Source organism: Rhinolophus sinicus, chromosome 6 (genome assembly GCF_057876585.1).
Source record: "Rhinolophus sinicus isolate RSI-liver-muscle chromosome 6, RSI-T2T, whole genome shotgun sequence".
NCBI classification, from domain to species: domain Eukaryota; kingdom Metazoa; phylum Chordata; class Mammalia; order Chiroptera; family Rhinolophidae; genus Rhinolophus; species Rhinolophus sinicus.
Genome location: NC_142506.1, coordinates 15,851,795 through 15,871,780, shown reverse-complemented (window position 1 = coordinate 15,871,780; position 19,986 = coordinate 15,851,795). Strand labels below are relative to the sequence as shown.

Here is a 19,986-nt window from a genome sequence, read left to right as displayed (position 1 = left end):
CCATGGCCGGGCCACTGGGCTCCCAGCATGCCCACAGGGCACCACAAGAACAAGCTGCCTCCTGGCTACCCCTTACTGACGGGTATTAATTTGTTTCCAATTTTTCACTCTAATGGACACACCACATCTAAGCACTCTCCTAGTGATAAAGGTTGTGCCTCATTTTTTTCTCGAAAACAAATCATTATGAAATAAGAATCCTGGTACATGCGTTCTTGTACACAACTGAAGAACTCTTGATAAGTTCCCAGAAGTGGAGTTGCTGGGTCAAAGGATATATACATTTTGGATCTTGGAATTGATGCCGAAATAACTTAAACAGAAGCTTGACTCAAGAACATTTCCATCAACAGTGTATGAAAGTGCTCACTGTTCCACATTACTTGCTTATTAATTTTTCTAATTTACGCAAAGGAATCTCATTTTAAAATTAATATTTTTCATTCGAGAAGTGGAGTTTTTCTGTAAGTTTACTGTGATGTAAAAATTTCTTCTCTGAATTGCCTATTTATTCCTTTAGCTGATTTATCTATTTGATAGCTTGTTTTACTGATTTGTTGAGGCTATTCGTTTTACTAAACATGTTATAGATATTAATTCAGTGTCTATTATATATGTTACAAATATCTTCTCCGAAGCAGTCATTTACATTTAAATGCGTTCACAGTCATTTTGTATTTAGAAGTAGTTAATTTCATGATGCTTTGCCTTCTGAAACTCTTAAAGCTTTGTTTTTATCATATTAGCTCTTTAGCCCATCTGGAATTTATTTTTGTGCATGGTACAAAGTCAAATATGTATTTCTGTTTTCTTTCTCCTAAAATTTCATGATCTCAATTTTGCAAATGACAAAACTAAGAAAAGTTAAGGAACTTGCCTGATCTTTCAGAGGTAGTAACTGGCCCAACTGGAATATTTCCTGTTTGGCCCTTTCTACCAAACCAAGCCATATCCCCAGAGCAATGCACGGCACTTTCCACATTAAAACATTATTACTTACACGGTACAAACAAGCCTAAAAATGTCACTCACGTCTGCTGCTCGGCTTTAGCAATGCGAGGTGACTTGGCTCCGCTGATCACATATAGAATATACCTGCCAAGATCTGCTCTGCATTTACTCAGAGATGGAATCACGAAGTCCAGAAATAGAATCCCATTATTATTCAGCACCAACTAGCTGCCATCACGAAAATGAGGATGCTTCAAATTGACACTTTCTCAAAAGACAAGTCTATGTTCTCTTGGCTGAGGTGGAACCCAAAAGATAATAACCATGGAAGGAAGAGTAGGGTGGACAGTCTACCCAAGAACAGGAGGCTAAATTATTCTGACTCCAGCTACAGCCACCAATTCCCAGCAAATCCTGTCCTGTTGCAAGGTCCCTGAAAAGTGGGGTTCAGTACTTTTTATCTCATCTATGTAATGGGGCTCATAGTAGATATGCCTGGGATTGTCTATCCAGTTGATCATGACTTTGTGTCCGTAAATGCTCCCCATGCCACCCAATCCAGAGCCACAGGATCCTGGGGAAGGTTTGTGTCACAGGTGATTCACCAGAAATGGAGCCCTAACTCACCCTGGACCAATCAGATTCTCTCTCTACTAGAATTTCGAGCTGGGAATAGGGAATCAAGTCAGCCTCATCAAATGGCTGAAACCGGATGGCAGAAACTCAGGAGCTGTGGGTGGTCATGTGCTGCCACACGGAGTGGGAAGCAGAGACACCACTTCAGGGAAGAGAAGGTGAATGAGGTGTTATGAACAGAGAAGCAGAGATAAGAGCTGCAGACAGACAACTTACTGTCTGGGTTTCGAAGGGCATTCTGGTTGGAATCATTCATTCATTCGACAAATATTTACTGAGCACCTAATATGTGCTGGACGTCATTTTAGATAACGAAGGACTAGAAGATATACTTAATTGTTACAATAAATTCTCCCTTTTTGTTTAAGCTAATGGCAGGGGTTTCTGTTTTTTTGTAACCAGAGACCTATAACTAATACAGTCCCACAAACACAAGAATCCTCTCTCCATGGGATGTTTTATACTATCTGGAATGGTTCCAGATACTGGCTCCATTCATTAGGCACTTGACCTATCCACCTTGTATCGAGAGTCATTTTATAAGCCTCTTCCATTGCCCTAAGGTGACTCCAAGTTCTTCCAGTTCTTAACTACCATGACACAGGTCCCCAGTGTATTGTGGTCCGTGATGAGGTATAGCATTAGTAATTTTTAAATTATAATGAAGTGCTAAAGTTGGCTAGTGCTTTACGATTGTGCCCCCCGCCACCTCCCCTGAGCAGATTCAAGGGCATCTGCAATGTCATCCTCACTTGCATTCCCATATGCTTTCTCAGTGGAAGAGAAATTTTATAGAGCCAGCATGCAAGAAATTGTGCATAACCCTAGGTGTGTACCTAATGGTATGTTAGTTATCTGCTCACCATCCCTACTGCTTGTCCAGGTACATGGAAAGCTAAGACTCACAGAGACTGTGTCTTTCGCAGAATCCTAAACATATCACAGGAGCTCACTAAACTGCTGTTGTTGCTACTGCAGCTGTTGCTTTCTGCTCCTTAAGCCTGTACCATTGCAACTGGCCGTATGGTAAGTGCCCACCTGTCCTCTAAGTTAGCCCTTGAAAAAAATGTATCTCAGGCTGGACTATATGCAAAGGTTGGGTAAAGTCAAACAATGAGGTCAAACAAAGATAAAGACAATGTATTTAACACGTTCCTTTTGGGTTGCATCCATTTCTCATGGGAAATGCCTCTCCACCCTATGGCCTCAGACCACAGGATCCTGGTAAGACAGAGATTGGTCTAGGGGTGGGCATGTGACTGGAGGGGGCCAATCAGGAACCTTTTTCAGAAGTTGAAATGACAGAACAAGTCTTCTCAAAGCTCAACTAGCAGAATCCTGTAAGCTTAGAGCTACAAGGACGTGTCTTTCCCAGAGAATGAAGCCAACCCAGAAAAACTATCGCATAGTGGTATATTAAATACTATATGTGTGTTATTTCATTAAATCCTTATACCCAGGGAAGTAGATAAGTATTAAGCCCATTTTTCTGATAAGGAAACTAGGATTGTAAGTTTAAGTCACTGTCCAAAGTCATATGAGTAATCAACAAGAAGAAGAGCAGGAATTTCGGTCTAAGTCTCTTTGACTTGTTCTATAAGAAGGTATATAATGTTTTATGATAGTTCCCCCATTATCCACAGGGGATATGTTCCAAGCCCCCCAGTGGATGCTAGCAACCTCAGGTAGTACCAAACCTTAAGTATATTATATATTATGTTTTTTTATTTGTTTGTTTGTTTGTTTTTTCCTATACATACATACCTTTTCACTTAAAGGAAGCACTTTATGGCTTCTCTTTGGCATGTCTGAATTGCCAGCATCACTACTCTTGCACTTTGGGTCCATTAATACATAAAATAAGGGCTACCTAAACACAAGCACTGTGATACTGCAACAGTGGAGCTGATAACTGAGGTGGCTACTAAGTGACTAACGGGAGGGTAGTGTATACATCATGGGGACACCAGACAAAGAGTTGACTCACTTCCCAGGTGGGATGATGCAGGATCTCATCACACTACTCAGAACAGTGTGCAATTTAAAACTAATGAATAGTTTAGTTCCGGAATTTTCCATTTAATATTTTCTTGGGCCATGGTTGACTGAGTGTAATTAAACCATGGAAAACAAAACCATAAATAAGGGGGACTACTATATATGAATTTGTAGCCAGTCTGGAAATGCCTATCCATTGGACTCCAGCAAATCTTTAGGCATTGGTTGACTTATATACTACAGTGTTTTTCAGCTTGGGATCAAGCGAATCTCATCTGTAAAGAACCAGATAAAAAGTATTTCAGGCTTTCCAGACCACACGTTCTCTGTCAAAACTACTCAAATCTGCCACTGCAGTGTGAAAGCAATCATAATATGCAAATGAATGTGTGTGTGGCTGTGTTCCAATAAAACTTTATTTACAAAATAGGCAATGAAAGGAGGATTTGGCCTGTGGGTAACAGTTTGCTGTTCTAAGCTATTATCATGTAACTAAATCATAAATTCCTTATAGACAAATCCCATGTTAAATACTTTTGTATTGTTTTATAATTTACTCATGACTAAACATATACACACACACTTTTATTTCATCAACAAACTGCCAGACACATACAAAGTTCACTAATTGATCAAGTTGATAAATGTGTTGACTCAAGATGATTTTGAGTATTTTTTATCCTTGAACATGAATGCTCCAAATATCTTATTGGCAATAAACTCAAAAAAACGTTAAGATGCGTAGGCAATGCTACACCTGTCTGCACGCATGACTCCAGCTACACCACTATGTGCAGCACGTCCAAATCTCTTCTCTCTATCACTGATCCATCTCCTGATCTCCGATTCTGAGTCTCTAACTGTCAGCTGTATATCTCCCTTTAGAACAGCCACCTTCATTTCAAACCTGAATGTGATCCAACAAACTCACCTTGTCCTTTGGCGAGCTCCCAAGCCCCCTATTTCAGGTCCCGATGGGAAGCTCAGGGATCTTCATTTCCATCAACAACACTCTTCCATCATAACGTATTTTAGCACCCATTCCTCCCTTTCCATCCCTCTGGTAACATTCAAAATCGTAGGCCCTCGATTTCTAGAACAGTCTTCATACTCGTCTTTCATCACTTTACCTCCAGCATCTCCCCATTCCAAACCATTAGAGCTTCATGCTACGTGGCCAAAATATAATTTTGACTCCATCAGTCCCCTGTGCAGAAAAACCTTTTGTGGCCCCCTCTGCATACAGAGCAAAGTCTAAGGCCTTGTGTGGTGTCTGAGGCCTTTCACCACCTGTTCCCAACCTCCCTCTCCCATCTCCCCAAACCTGAAACCCTCCATGACCATCAGCTCTTCTCCAAATGCCTCATTCCTACCTATCCCTGGTCACATGTTCACATGTCATCACCTGTTGTGTGCTAGGCATGTGGGGGCACAAACACCGGTCATCTTTCACTTTCACATTTACACTACTACACTTTCGGTGGAAGCTATTAGCTATACAACGTTTAGAGGTGGGTCTAACCAGAGACTGATTTGTTCTAAGCGTGGGACGACCCAAGAGAAGCAAAGACACGAAGAGGAATCCCCTTATTCTCATTGAGGCCTTGCTTCAGAGGAGCAGTCTTCCACAAAAACCCTCAGGAAAGGGTGCTGAAGGATCCAAAGAAGCACTGGAGGGGCAAACGGAGCAGCAGCTTGGGAGAGGCGGAGAGCACACAAGAAGTGTCTGTGTCCAGCGTTTCCAGGTAAGGGTTACACACCTAGAACCCCAAACAGGTAAATCACAAGGACGCCCTCCAGTTCAGGGTTTCGCAGCAGTGATACTTAGATTGGTCAAGACTCACTGTCAAAGAGGATAGAGAGTCACTCTGGCGATTTCACCCCAGGCCACAGGCCTTGAAAAATCAAACTGAAACTCAAGTACTTGATGTACATGAGAGTGCCAAAGGAACAAGAGCAGCACGATACAGAGACAGCCAAGAGCCACGCAAGCAGAGGTACTTGGCTGCCTCCTTCTTCCCCAATCCCCATTCCTTAGTAACGACACGGGGAACCGTCAGTCAGTGGCTTTCACTGCCCTACCCCACTGCTTCGTCAACCTAGCCTGTACGCACTGTAGTCACTCATGAAGTTGGGAACTATTAAGAAGAATGGGAAAGAAGTTAGGTAGGCGGAGAACGTGCTTTGTGCCAGGCATGGTGCTAGGTAGTTCCACACACCAAGACAGAAGGAAGGAAGGAAACAAATAGAAAGAGAGTAGCACTGGTTCACAAATTGTTTTGTGCTCGCTGCAACAGCGCCCCCTAGGGCCACTGATAAAATGCAGATGCCTAGGCCCTAGTCATATAAAGCAGTAGCGCTGGGATGAGGTCCCAAACTACACACACACATGCACATATGTACGCACATGACAAGAGGCATTTCGCTATCAAAGCGAGGGGTGGAATGGGGAGAGGTTTCTGTAAACCACAGCCCTGCCAGGGAAAGGAGAGCTCTGCAATCTTCTGCTCTCGAACCGAACAACACTGCGTCCAACAATCCTTCCCGACAGCCCACACCTACTCTGTTCACAGATCCCCACCAGTCCCCAGGTGTCCAGAGGAGGCCCACTGGGTGGGAGAGCAAACTCAAATCACGTGGAGTGCCAAGGCAACACCGGAAGAGGTCCGCTCGCAGGCCGATGACAATGGAGCAATACATCAGCCTGGCAAAATACTTCACATGTGAATGTGTTCTCGCTCTTCTTTCTACAGAGGATTTTTTTTTTAAAGAAGGCAAATGAAATTACAATGTTGAACTAACTGGCAAGCCCCTGTGCACCCTTCCCCATGCTCTCCATTTCAGCAGCTCAACTTGTAACCCACTGGGGAATGGCTCTATTAGCCAAGGTGATGACATCAGCCTCGGCAGATCTGCAATATGGGGTGAGACAGAAGGAATGCATTACACAGACTCAGTGGGAACTCAGCCCAGCAAGCTCTTGGCTCCTGGAACAGAACAGAAGGCCACATCGGTTTGCTTTACAGGAGGCTCCCGGCAAACACAAAACCAGACTCAGCCGTGTAATTAGGGATCCAAAGTTTTCCCTCATCCAAGATCATTGAAAATCATGTTTCCTTCTCTTTCCTTTTAAATGACAAAAGCCATATTGAAAAAGAATGTTGCTAGGATATGTAGGCTTTTACGGGAGACTCATTCCAGAGTAAAGACACAGAAACTCTGAGGCAGGTAACAGGTAAGCAAAGGGATAGCAGAGAGTCCAGAATCGAATCCGTGAATATGAAAGATGAGCTCAAGTCTGCCACTTGGAACTGCGGAGAGAGCTGGAAAACGTCACCTTCTACAGGCACTTCCTATGAAAATAGACACTTTCATCAAACACTGGTGGGGAGATATACATTATAGATAATAAATATATATTATACATACATATATTACATATTATATATATAAAACATTATATATACATTTTATATATATATATATGTGTATATATGTATTATATATATAACATATATATATTTTTTTCTCCTTCCTAGTTTCTGATAGACATTTCAGAAACTCCCAAGAGTGTGCTGAAAGCCTCTGGATATTTGATGCCTTGTATCTAGAATGCCCATCCCCAATTTGTCAGCCAGGTCAAGAATGGCTTCAGAGAGGCTTTTCCTGGTGTCCCCAAGGCAGGGTTGGTTTCTCTCCTCTGTGTTATCCCAAACCTGGTCCCTAGTACATACATGTATTGCTGCAGCTCGGATACTGGGTTATAAGAAATCATCTCTACTTCTGATGCCCCACTGGACTGTAAAATACCAAGGGCCAAAGCCACACCCCATATACCCCAGGATCCTTGCACTGCACCTGGCAGGTTGTACTCAACGCGGGTCGAGCAAAACGTTAAATGAACAACTCTCTACACCGCTGTCTGCTGCTACAAGAAAGGCAGTCTTTATGGGTCTCTGAAAAAGCAGCACGGGAACACGGCAAGTTTGACTCATAGGTTAATATCATATATATCCAAAGCTATGTTCATTTCTAAGGTTTTTCCATAATAGTCGAAAACATGTGTTTTCTTAATATTTTTCTCTAAAACGATACCCTTTGTTAGCTTTCGCCTTGCCCTAGGCAACAATAACCAGGAAGCCACAATTGTGTGTGCTAATTATGTTTTGTCCAAGTATATAATAAACTATTGAATTACTAAACTAAACGTTGTTCATATATGTACCACCTCCACGCTTCCGGCATGGAGTAACAGAGTGGTACATGTACCTCACTTTTAAAAATCCTGGATTCAAGCTGAAAAGGTCATTAGGGATTGCCAAACCCAAACTGTTCATAAAACAGATAAGGGAAACTGAGGCTCTATTAGGTTGGTGCAATGGGAATTGTGGTTTTTGCAATTATTTTTAACCTTCTAAACCGCAATTACCTTTGCACCAACCTAATATTTCTTTAACTGATGAAATAAACTAGTAAGTGGCAGAGATTGGACAAACACCCAGGGCCCCAGCTCCCATGTGAATGTTTTTGCTCGGATAATTGGAACGAATATGAGAAAGAGAAAAAAACTTTCAAACATCTAAAACATTATCGCAAAAATTTTCAAGACGCCTTAAAACATACCCTTATATTAAAAAACCTGAAAGAAAATTCTGGTGAGATAGATATATATATATATATATATATATATATATATATATATATATATATATATATATATATATATATATATATATAATTTTTCCTCCTTCCTAGTTTCCTAATAACGTACAATGTGGTCACAGTATTTTTGTGATGAAAAAAATATATATATACCATATATGATGATTGATTTTATGTGTCAACTTGGCGAGGCTATGATGCCCAAGTGTTTGGTCACATGCTATTCTACACGTTACTGTGAAGGCATTTTAACATTCAAGCAGTTGACTTTAAGTACAGAGATTATTACCTGCTGTGATAGGTAATTTTATGTGCCAACTTGACTGGGCCAGAAATGCCCTGAAATTTGGTCAAACATTATTCCAGATGTCTCTGTGAAGATGTTTTTCAGTGAGATTAACATTTGCAGCAGTGACACTGAAAGGCACACTGCCCTCTCTATTGCGGGTGGGCCTCATCTAATCAGTTGAAGGCTTGATTAGAACAAAATGGCTGACCATCTTGTATGAAGAAGAGGCAACTTTTTCCATCTCACCACTTTGGCTGGCACATCAGTCTTTTCCTGCCTTTAGACTCAAACTGAAACATTGGCTCTTCTTGGCTGTTGGGCCTGTTGGCTTTTGGACTAGAACTATACCACTAGCTCTCTTGGGTCTCCAGCTTGCTTCCTGCAGATTTTTGGGACTTCTCAGCCTCTATGATCATGTGAACCAATTCCTTATAATAAATCACACACACACACACACCCTATTAGTTCTGTTTGTTTGGAAAACCCTAACTAATACACCCTCCATTATGTACATGGGTCTCATCCAGTCAGTTGAAGGTCCCAAGAGCAAAGACTGAACAAGTTTTGCTTCGGAACTGCAACATATGAACTCTGCCTGTGTGTCCAGCTTGCTTCCTGCCACCAGCCCTGTGGATTTCAAATTTGCCAGCACCCATAACAGCATGAGCCACTTCTTTAACAAATCAGTCTCTAGACAGACACACAGATACATAGAGATAGATCGATATATCCTATTGGCTCAGTTTCTCTGGAGAACTCTGACTAATACACGTCATATTTTTCCATATTTGTGAATTTGTAGGCGGGGGGTTCATACCTAAAGACGATCAATCAGCGATTTGGGGGGAAATAAAATAACCAGTAACTCAACAACTACAAAAAAAGCTAACATTCATCTGTTGTTTGTTAACACAGACGATGTGAGAATAAAACAAAATAAGCAACACAGAGTAGCTCCACAAATCAATTAATTATAAATGAGTTTCCATTACAACTTTCTCAGGGCACATACTGAATAATTCCTTTCCTGATGCTGTTTATCTTTACACTTGATTTCCATTCTTTGTTTTGTGTAAATCACTAAACAAAACAACTAAGACACCCTTGCTCGAGTTTCACAGTTTATGGTATCTTTCTCTCCTTTTGAGTGGGTGCCAGAGAAAAATACACCAAATGCATTTCCCTGAAACCACAGCATTTCTACCCACCACTCCCCCTCCCCCAATGACAGCAGCTGGATTTCTTGCAGTGTATCACTTTGTATTCTTGATATACAGTAAGCTTGTCTCCTTCCACTCTATCACAAGGACACTAAATATAAAAGCGCTGTTAATGAATCAAACAAGTGAATGAATTGCAGAGCCCATGTTAACAACCAAATCAAAATTATTATCATAAAATTAAACAGGAGGTCTCTTCTATTCTGCAAATTGGCATGTTTTAAATTCCCCATTTCCACTAAATAACATACAGTGCCAGGGAAGGACAGACCTGCTCCTGGCTGTGTTACATGTTTATCATTACATTTGCTGAACAGAGAAACAAGCCATAAAACAATGTTTCTTCTACGGTAGGGGGCCCAACCACAACCAGTGAAGCCCCTTTCTCACCGTAACGGGTACGACGGCAGCCTTGAGCACGACTTAGTAAAATGGTGTTTAAAATAGTTTATGGGGCACAACTACCCATCCCCAGTATTTGGTGATTTCCATTGAGTACCCTAATCATTTGTGAAGTTCTACTCAACTGGCTTAGAAAAAAGAAGAGACAGAAGAAATCACATCCTTAGAATTGGGAACGAGAAAATGCCCGGATACATAAGTATGGACAAAGCACTCAGGGTAAAGCTGAAGAAAGAAGATTTGGAGTCCTCTTCTCCCTCATCTGTACGCTCATCTTCCAGGCTCACTTTACAGGGAAATGCTAAAGATTTGAATGGAAAAAATTCCATTTGGAGTATGTTTTATATGTATGTATGTATGTATGTATGTATGTATCTATCTATCTATCTATCTATCTATCTATCTACATATCTATATATTCTCAAAGATCCAACATTTATCACTACATTCTAGAGCTGAAATTGTCACTCCCATGCCCCCAAACGTGGTCTTCTGGAATTGCTGACAGGGCCACGATGAGGGGTAGGGAGCTTCCGAATCCTATTAGGTATTTCTAAAGACACATGTGGCAGAAATGACCAAAACTCCCTAGTAAATATCATTCACAGTCACAATATTTAGGCATCCCAATGACCTACTTTTGTCAACTGGTGAATGACATGTACACATAAGTCCCTTTGGCTATCACCAAAGAACACTTCTTGGACGCTAAGATTATTTGAATTGCAACTGTCAATTATTTGTGAATGTTTTCAGAATCTAAATAAATATAAAGGTGATCATAGCTGGAGATGACAAAGACACACAGTTGGTCCTCAAGAAACTCACATCTAGTGACAGAAAGAGACGGTAACCATGAGCACGATGATGCAAGTGATATAATAGAAGAACTAGTAAAATGCTGAGGGAACATGTAAGAAGGTTGATTTTGCTTGGGTTTGGGGTCAATCAGAGCAGCTTTTAGGCAGAATGAGAGTATCTGAAATGAGTCTTGCAGGATGAGCTCACTAGGGTAGACAGGATAGAGCATTATAGACCAAAGACACATTGCGGTCAAAGCTACAGAATATCGTGACACATGACCTGAGTCCTGGTGGTATATGGACTTTTTTGCATAGCTAGTATATACATGATTCTTTGCAGTTTCGCTCAGATTTGCCAAATCTTGAAATTATGTCTAACTGTTCTTCAGCTCTCTTAAAAACAGAAACAAAAAATTATGAACCCAAAGCACCTTTGTGAAACCTGTTCTCCTCCCTTGCTCCCTCCAAATATAACCCTTCTCTAGACGATCTTAATACAACTGTTTATAAACTCCAGCATGCTCCTATGTGTCTATATCTACATGTATCCACAAACAGTATTTTACATTTTTTAACATAAATGTCATCATGCTGCAATGTCATCATATATTATTCTACAATCTGATTGTCACTCATCTTTATGAGACCGACCCATTAACTCTAGTCCGATCATTTTAACTAATGTTTAGTATTCCTTGCATAAACACAACACAATTCATTTATCTGGTCTTCTACCCATGGACATTTAGGTTTGCTCCTTATTTTTTGTATTATAAACAATCCTATAATTAACATTTCTATAAATGTGTTATTTTGCAAACCAGAGTTTATGCAAGAATGTAAGATGCAACCTCTAAGTTACTGTATAGGCATCTTTAATTTTGTCATCTGTAGCTTACTGGCTTGCATGCACAAATAGAATGTGTACTCTTTAATTGTCAGACCAGGGTTCTAGTGTTGTTTACTGTATCAACATTCTTTATTGTGCTGTTCATTATTTTCTAGATCCTTTTTAAATACTGATCCACTTATGGTCTCAATTACTAAGAGGAGGAAGTTCAAACTTTCTCCTATGATGGTGAATTTGTCAATTTCTCCGTTCAATGGATTTATACATTTTGTGGCTATTATATGAGGTGCATGCACCTTTAGAATTTCTAGGCCTTCCTCGTGAATGTTTCCTTCTATTATGACGCAGTGACAAGGGGACTGCTGCACGGGGTGCAGTCTTTGGCGGATTACTGTAAATGATCTGCCCCATGGAGGTGACCTGCCACCGTGAAGCGGAACTGAGACTCTCTAAAGAAGCCAATCAGGGTTGATGGTAAAGTACGAGCAAGCTCATACCGCACAGTGTCCAACCAGATTTGTCAAGAATAGAGGTGAAATCCCAAATGACATCTGCCTGACTCTGTAATTCAGTCAGGTCCCAATTCAGGAGGAGGAGAAAAGAGAGTTTTTTATCGATTCCCTGGTATCTTAAAAATACTTCATCCAGAGTGGATTTGGGGACTGGGACGTGTCCCAAAGCTATTAGTAGTGCAAAACTAATTTGGGAATTAATTTCTCAGCTTGTGGCTCCTGGAACACATGGGAATGATAAACATAAATCCCAAACTCACAGGAAGTCAGGTGCATAAATCACATTTTTCTCGGAAGACTTTCCCCCACCCCTGCCAGGACCCAAATGAAGACAAATTCCCTCTTGCTTTCCTGTTCTAGTGGGAGACTCTTTAGATCACTCTTTCCAGAGAATCCAGCCATTTGAGACTTCTTATTTTATGCAGGAGCATCATTTCTGACACTCCTAACTCCAGGTCAGTGTTAAGACCCAGATGCCAACTCTCCACCAAGGGCATCCCAGTTCCCTCCCAAATTCTCACCTCCTCTTTTCAGGCCCTCTCTTGCCTGTAGCATCTGGTGAGTTCCTCCACTTCCTTATAAGCTCTGCCATAGATTTTTGCTATGTTTCATATAGCATTTCTTGAAATTTGTAATGGGAGGGCTTTCGGTTTCTGTACCAGAACCAGAAATTGTGATACATGAAATGTACTTGGAGCAGTACCTGGCACAGGATAACTGCTGTACACGTGCACACTGTAATTAATATTCTGTCCCCTCACCTTCTTTGCACAGAAGTGACCCCACAGCAAGTCTAGTCTGCTGTATTTACTGAATGATTACACAAAGCTAAGGACCCCTCATTTGCTCGGGGCCAGGTAAGGACCTTACCAAGGGAAGCACGTGATCATATATTTTGTTAAAAATTGTGACATTTGCAAAGGTAGCATATTTCATCCACAGGCAATTAAGATAACTGCTTCTTTTTATTCTCTCTCCCCTCTGTTACACCTTCCTCGCGTTGGGTAGAAAGGATCCAACAGACATTTTGGGGATCCAGCTAAGAAGAAGTAGAGGCGCAATCACTTTGGGTTTAATAAGATTTATTAGGTTGGTGCAAAAGCAACTGCGGTTTAAAAGGTTAAAAATAATTGCAAAAACTGCAATTACTTTTGCATCAACCTAATACTTATGTAGTCTACATGGTATTATATGGTTAACTTACTTCCATGCATACTTATTACTAGATGCCTCACTGTAGGAATGATTTCTACTACCCTCCCACCTACGTGGGCTCAGAGTCATGAGATAGCAGCATTTGGCAGCGGAAGTACATGTACAGTGAAGGAAGCAAGCTTTGAAATGTAATGAAGCAGGGGACAGTTGTTCAAAAATTCTTCCAGTATTTAGAAGATGGAAAAAACTGAAAGCTAAGAATCTAGTTCTCATAGACACCAAGATGAATGACACCTATGGAACAGACTTGAAAATATGGCATACACAATTATAAACATACCTTATTTTTCTTTTTATAGGAATTGGAGGAAACAGAATTTATTATCATTCCTGTTTTAGGGCTCAAACCTATGGCATTACTACAACCAGTATGTTTGTATGACAGGTCACATGATATGAATTCTACTATCAATAACACCAAGAAATGTTGGTCAAACGTATACAGGAAAGATTGAATTATCCTTATATTCTTGTTATGGAAAATACAAAATCAGTATTTTAGAGAGAGGTAATCAGTGAGCAAGCAGGCAAAATGTAAAGGGAAAAAAGTATTCCAGACATATTTTATTAACTGATTGACTATCAGTTAATAAAAACTTATTTTTCTGGATTTTGTGAAGTTTATGATGTTGGTCAGCTTTTTCGGATTTGTAATTTTTGTGATTTAATATTCTAAAATAGTATTCATAGTATACTAATTTTTGTATTGAAAGTATTGTAGCAAAAATTCCAGCACTGTCTCAGCACCAGACCTAACAAAACCTGCATCTACCTCAGGGATGTATCCAACAGATATTTTGGGGGTCCAACTAAGAAGAAATTGAGGTGGAATCACTTTGTTTAGGTTTAATAAGATGTACTTAGGTAGTCCATATGGTATTATATAGTTAACTTACTTCCATGCATAGTTATTATTAGATGCCTCATGTAGAATGACTTCCAAGAATATTTCTACAACCCATCCCACCTCTGTGAACTCATTCAGTTATCAGACAGTAGCAAATCCCTGTGTTTTAAGATACATCTGCAGTGTTCCTTTGTAGGCCTAACTTAAGAGAGCAATTAAAACCACTTATAAATATTCTGAACGTTACCTCACAGGTCACTCACATAATCGTTATCTTAAACCTGCCTTCTTAGATAAAAGACATCAAATGTCAAATTACAACTCTCAACCTGACTTGAAGTAAAAGAAATTAATGTATTAAGGTTTATGGATCATGGGACTATCTGATTAATACATGTTGTTCAGAAAGCTATAAAATGTTAAGCATAAATTCCTACTCAGTCCACAAATATAAAAATTGATACTCAGTAATCAAGTATGAAAGAAAATGACTTAGAAAAGTAACGTTAATAAAATAATGTAGGTGTGCAGCATTTCTAAGAAGAAATACCTTCCTTGAAAATTACAAGATGGATGACAACTGGGTTTGACTGTCATCGAATATAATACGCATTAGATTTTTCTTCCTTGATGTTTGTATCAAAGGCTTCTAAGTTGCTAAAGAAGGGAGGCAGCCTTTCCTTGGTGACGTTCCTTTTGATGTGGCCCTATTGACGCACTGGCAGTGGGTCCAAGAGGAACTGCCCACCAGACAGCAGCAAATGAAGACGGCCTCAGGAGAGAAGTCGGGTCAGAGATAAGGATCTGGCTGTCATGTGTACGGGCACTGCTAAGGGGGGACAAGGTAAGAAAGACCAGGAGAGGGCTCCTAACATACTTGGAAATCACTGCATTTGAGGATTGAAGTAAAACAAGAGAGGCCACCAAAAAAAAAAAAAAAAAAAAAAAAGAGAAAAGTCGGAGAGATAGGTAGAAAACCAGAGCACACAAATAAGTAAAACGGGAACCAATTGACCACATACACACTGCAGAGAAGTGACAAGAACGAGGACTGAGGAATGTGATATGAAGGTGGAAAAACACAACTAGTGGTTGACGTTAGAGACTCTATATTTAGCAATGCAGTTACAGAACGAAATACAAGAGCTGAAAGACTAAGTGTAGATGATGCCGTAAAGACAGGGAGCAGACACAAAATATTCCTTGGAGATATTTGTTGAGGACTAAAAGAAAGGATTTAAACAATTAGGGTGATGGTCAAAGGAGAGAGATTTCTTTTCTTCCCTTTGATGTTGCCCTTTGACGTCATTGGAGCGGGTGTGAGTGGAACTGTCCACCAGGCAGCTGAGAATGAAGGCGGCCTCAGGAGAGAAGTCTGCATAGACACCGCCGAAGAGGGAAATGGTAAGAAAGACCGAAAAGGGCTCGTGAGAGTTTTGAAAATCACTCTATTTGAGGAATAAAGTTTACAAATAAAAAGACTGTCGTAATTGTGGTTGTCTTCAAGATAGAGGACACTTGTGTGTATGTTTAGTAACAGTTTATAGGAAGAGCAAACACACACACACACACACACACACACACACACACACACACGATATAGCCAAGAGAGCCAGCCACTTCCAGAGAACACAAGAGAGGACGAGTTTAAAAGTGAGAAGATTTTCATAAGTTTGGTAGTGGGTTCATCATTGTTAATTTTACTATTAGTCATGCATACATATTTTATATGCTATTATGTATGGATCAAATATCGTGTTTCCCTGAAAATAAGACCTAGCTGGACAATCAGCTCTAATGCATCTTTTGGAGCAAAAATTAATATAAGACCTGGTCTTATTTTAGTATAAGATCCGGTCTTTATAATGTAATATAATATAATACCCGGTCTTATATTAATTTTTGCTCCAAAAGACACATTAGAGCTGATTGTCCAGCTAGCTCTTATTTTCAGGGAAACATATATTTTTAAAAAGAGTGAAAGTGAGTGGGAACACATGCCTGAGCCTGGGAATCACTTTTAACAGCAGCCAGAATTGCAATTCCCTTTCCATGCCATTCTCAGTAGCCATCACCATCCATGCTCAGAGCGTAACGCTAATGGCAATTGCCTCTCTGCCCTAACCGAGCGATGGCTCTAAGGAGAAATTCTCCAGGAGGAAAGTAGATACACCCTTAAAACACTGAAGACAACAAACCTAAACAAACTTGAATTTTCTCATATTTTTCTTCCCTGAGGAAAGAAAATCTAAGAAATGATCTATGAACAAAGGAAGCTTCTTCCCCATAAATATCCCGGAGTATTGAATGAAGTCCCAAGAAAGAAAAGCCAGGATGGCATAATCAACAGGCTGAGAGTAAAAAATCCGATGCCTGCTCGCATCTCTGTAACGTATTTCTTACAGGCTCCTGCAAGTCACTTCACTTCCTTGCCCATCAATTTTCTCACCAGTAAAATGAGAAGGTTGGATTAGATGACTCCCAACGTCCATTCCAATTGTAATCATTCCTTTCCCTTATGTTCTCTGTGAGTTTTCATCAAGGCACACAAGCCTTCTGCTTCCTGAGAAATAGCTGCAAACCTCAGGGCTCCAGGAGGGCCATCCCCACCAAAATGGCAGAGCTAGCTAAAAACTGCCATGACTCGCAGAAGTGCACTCATACGCACTGCTGTAAATCACTTCATTGCACTAAAGCCCAGATGTTGTCGATAAATATTAGCCAAGTAAGCCCGAGAGGGAAAGAGGTCATTCAAGGAGAAGCACTTGTGTCTCAGAAAGTCTATGTGTAAATGTTAAGAGATGCAGCCTAGATTTGCATTCAGGAGGGAAAAATAGGTCAGCTTCTACGAAACACAATAATTATTTAAGTGGGTTAAACCACACACACACACACACACACACACACACACACAGGAAAAACAACATTCATCTCTAACTTTTAAGACCAATGATTTAGACCAGTTACAAGTGCTGAGCACTTGGTGATACATTCTAGACAAAAAGTGAGAGTCACATGAAAGGAAATCACAGCATTGAGATGAGGTGGAAACAACAGCTAATTGCTGTCAATTACATACACACAGAAAATGGGGCACTAGGGAGACACATGCCCCAGAATGTCCTGACATTGGTAACAATTGCGAAGACCCAGGAGAAAAACTTTAAAATCTTCAAACAGTGATTTAATTTTAGTTCGAGAGTTCAGAGCGAAAAGAGTACTGATAGTCTCCATCTGTCAAAAAGAAAGTCACAATCAACCCTGACTTCAGAGTAATAGTTTAGTAAACCCATCTTTTCCTGGAGTTGCACATGGCCCGAGGTTCAGCACGATGCCTGCCTATGAGCAGCTTAAGTTCTGAGCATTACAGCCTCATTTCCAGATGCCACCTGGATTCATCTGGTTAGGCAAGGCTTCTGCTGCAGTAACAAAACATTCCTCAAAATCTTAAAAACAGAAAATCAAAATCAATAAGAAATCCCTCAAAAACAATGAAAGTGTATTTCTCACTGGTACAAAGTCTACAACCAGTTGGCTCCTGGGCAGCTGTGCTCCATGCGGTGACTCAGGAATCCAAGTTCCTTTGACTGTGTGCACTGCCATCTGAACACGCAGCCACCACACTCACCAAAAGGAAAGAGAAAGTTGTAAGTTTGTACCAGAGAGATTTTGCTGCCTATAGCCTGCCAGTGCAGCGTCTCACTTTCTCTTACAGGCCACTGTGTAGAACTAATCATTCTGGCAGGTGGGGAAGTGCATTCCTCCATGAGCTCAGCATGAGAGGAAGGGAGCGGTGAACATAAGTGACATCTACCAAGACAGCACTGGTAAAAAGCATATACCTCCTCACATCCCTACAGAAAGTTAATAAGCCTTAAAGCCTAAAAACTGTGTCAGCTGCTCACCCCAACAACCTCATACTTCCCGTTTTCTCAGCACCCATGAAATGCACTGGCCTATTTACCGGATGTATAAAACAGTTAACAGCAGGCAAGCATGGCTACAGGGTTGCAGGGGTGGGGGGGTGGGGTCTCAAAAATTAGGCTGCAAAGAAAAAGGTTAGGATGAGCTATTTCTAAGTGTTTTCATGCTGTGTCCTTACCCTCCACATGGAACAGCCTACCCCTTAGTCTTATCAAAGTCCAATGATGGTGAGGTGAGGGTAACAAGAATCATCAAAGCAGCAGCAGCAGCAGAAGGAGGAAAACCAAAAGGATACCATTTCCTAGAGGAAAGGACCAGTGGAAAACCCCTTGGCTTCTATACACCTGGTCCCCCTCTCTCTGATACACCCCCAGCATGACAGGTGTGACCTCTAATCTATACCTATAGTTAAAACCTACCTTGGAAACCGAGAGTCGCAACTGTAATAACCTTCTTGACATCTGCTCTTGGATGTCACTCAGGAACCATCAAATTAACATGGTCCAAATGAAACTGCTGATTTCATCCCAAAGCGTCTCCTAGTAACATCTTCCCTTGCCAGTCTTCTCCACCTCACTAAATAGCACCAACGTGCAGTCAGCTGCTGAAACCAGACAGACACACAGGAGCCATACCCTGATTCCTCCCTTTGCCTCATGGATTACACCTAACCACGTCTTACCAATTCTATCCTCAAAATAAACTTCAAATTGGCTCAATTCTCTCCATTTCTATTAACTTCACCCTGGCCCAAGACACCGTGATCTTTCAACTCCATAAACTCCGATGGTCCCTTCCTAGTCTCCGTTTCCACATCTTCCAGCTTCTACCAACTCTCTGAGGAGCAGCTGGGGTCTTCTCTTTGTAAGGCACCCCCCCCACACCTAAAACTCTCTGCTGCTTTTCCATTGCACTAAGAATAAACTTCAGACAAAACCACACATGATCTCTCCAATGTCATCCTGAGGCATTTACAAACCTACCACAGCTGTCTTCTTTCTGTCCCAAAGCAGGATCTATTCTTTGCTACGGTGGGGTCTTTGTACAAGCGGACGAGGTCCACGGAGTGTTTTTGCTCCCATCTTTTGATATAGCTGCATTGTTAACATGTAGGTTTCATTTTATTTTCTATCTCAGTTTCCTCAGTTGGTTTCCTTCCAAAATATGTATTAGAATTTGCATCCTCGTCCATGTTTGAGATCCAGTTTCCACTTGTCTGGTTCACTGTAGTGTCACCAGAGAAGGGGTCTAATAGCCACTTTGATGTAGAATGATATGCACATTGTTAAAGAGATAAGAGCCATTGTCACCAAATGAAAGAGGGTTAATTATACCTTTCATACTATGTCAGCATTCTGTACAAGGGCCACAAACTAAACTGCCTATAGAAGCTGAGCAGGAAACATAATGAGTTAGGGTGCCAGGCACAGACAGAACCCCACTAAAAAGCCTGCTCATCCGAAGGGGTCAGCTGCTGACAGCTCCAGCTGCTATCACTTTAGGCTTATCATTTCCAGGTTTTTTTCATTTTTCAAGCAAAGCGGGAAATCTGGAGCTGTTAAATGAAGAATTTCAGGATTCTGAAGAATAATTTAAACTTTAAGTTGGTGTTGGGCAAACAAAACTTGTTAGTGGACCCAATACGGCTGCTGGCAGCCAATTAGAAATCTCTGCTAA

The 19,986-nt window shown here is 40.8% G+C and overlaps 1 protein-coding gene across 2 annotated transcripts in view; it reads right to left on the bottom strand.

Moving 5' to 3' along the window:
- SAMD12 (sterile alpha motif domain containing 12) overlaps positions 1 to 19,986 on the bottom strand; it is a 366,678-nt gene that overhangs the window by 295,644 nt on the left and 51,048 nt on the right. The gene's annotated exons all lie outside the window — the stretch shown is intronic.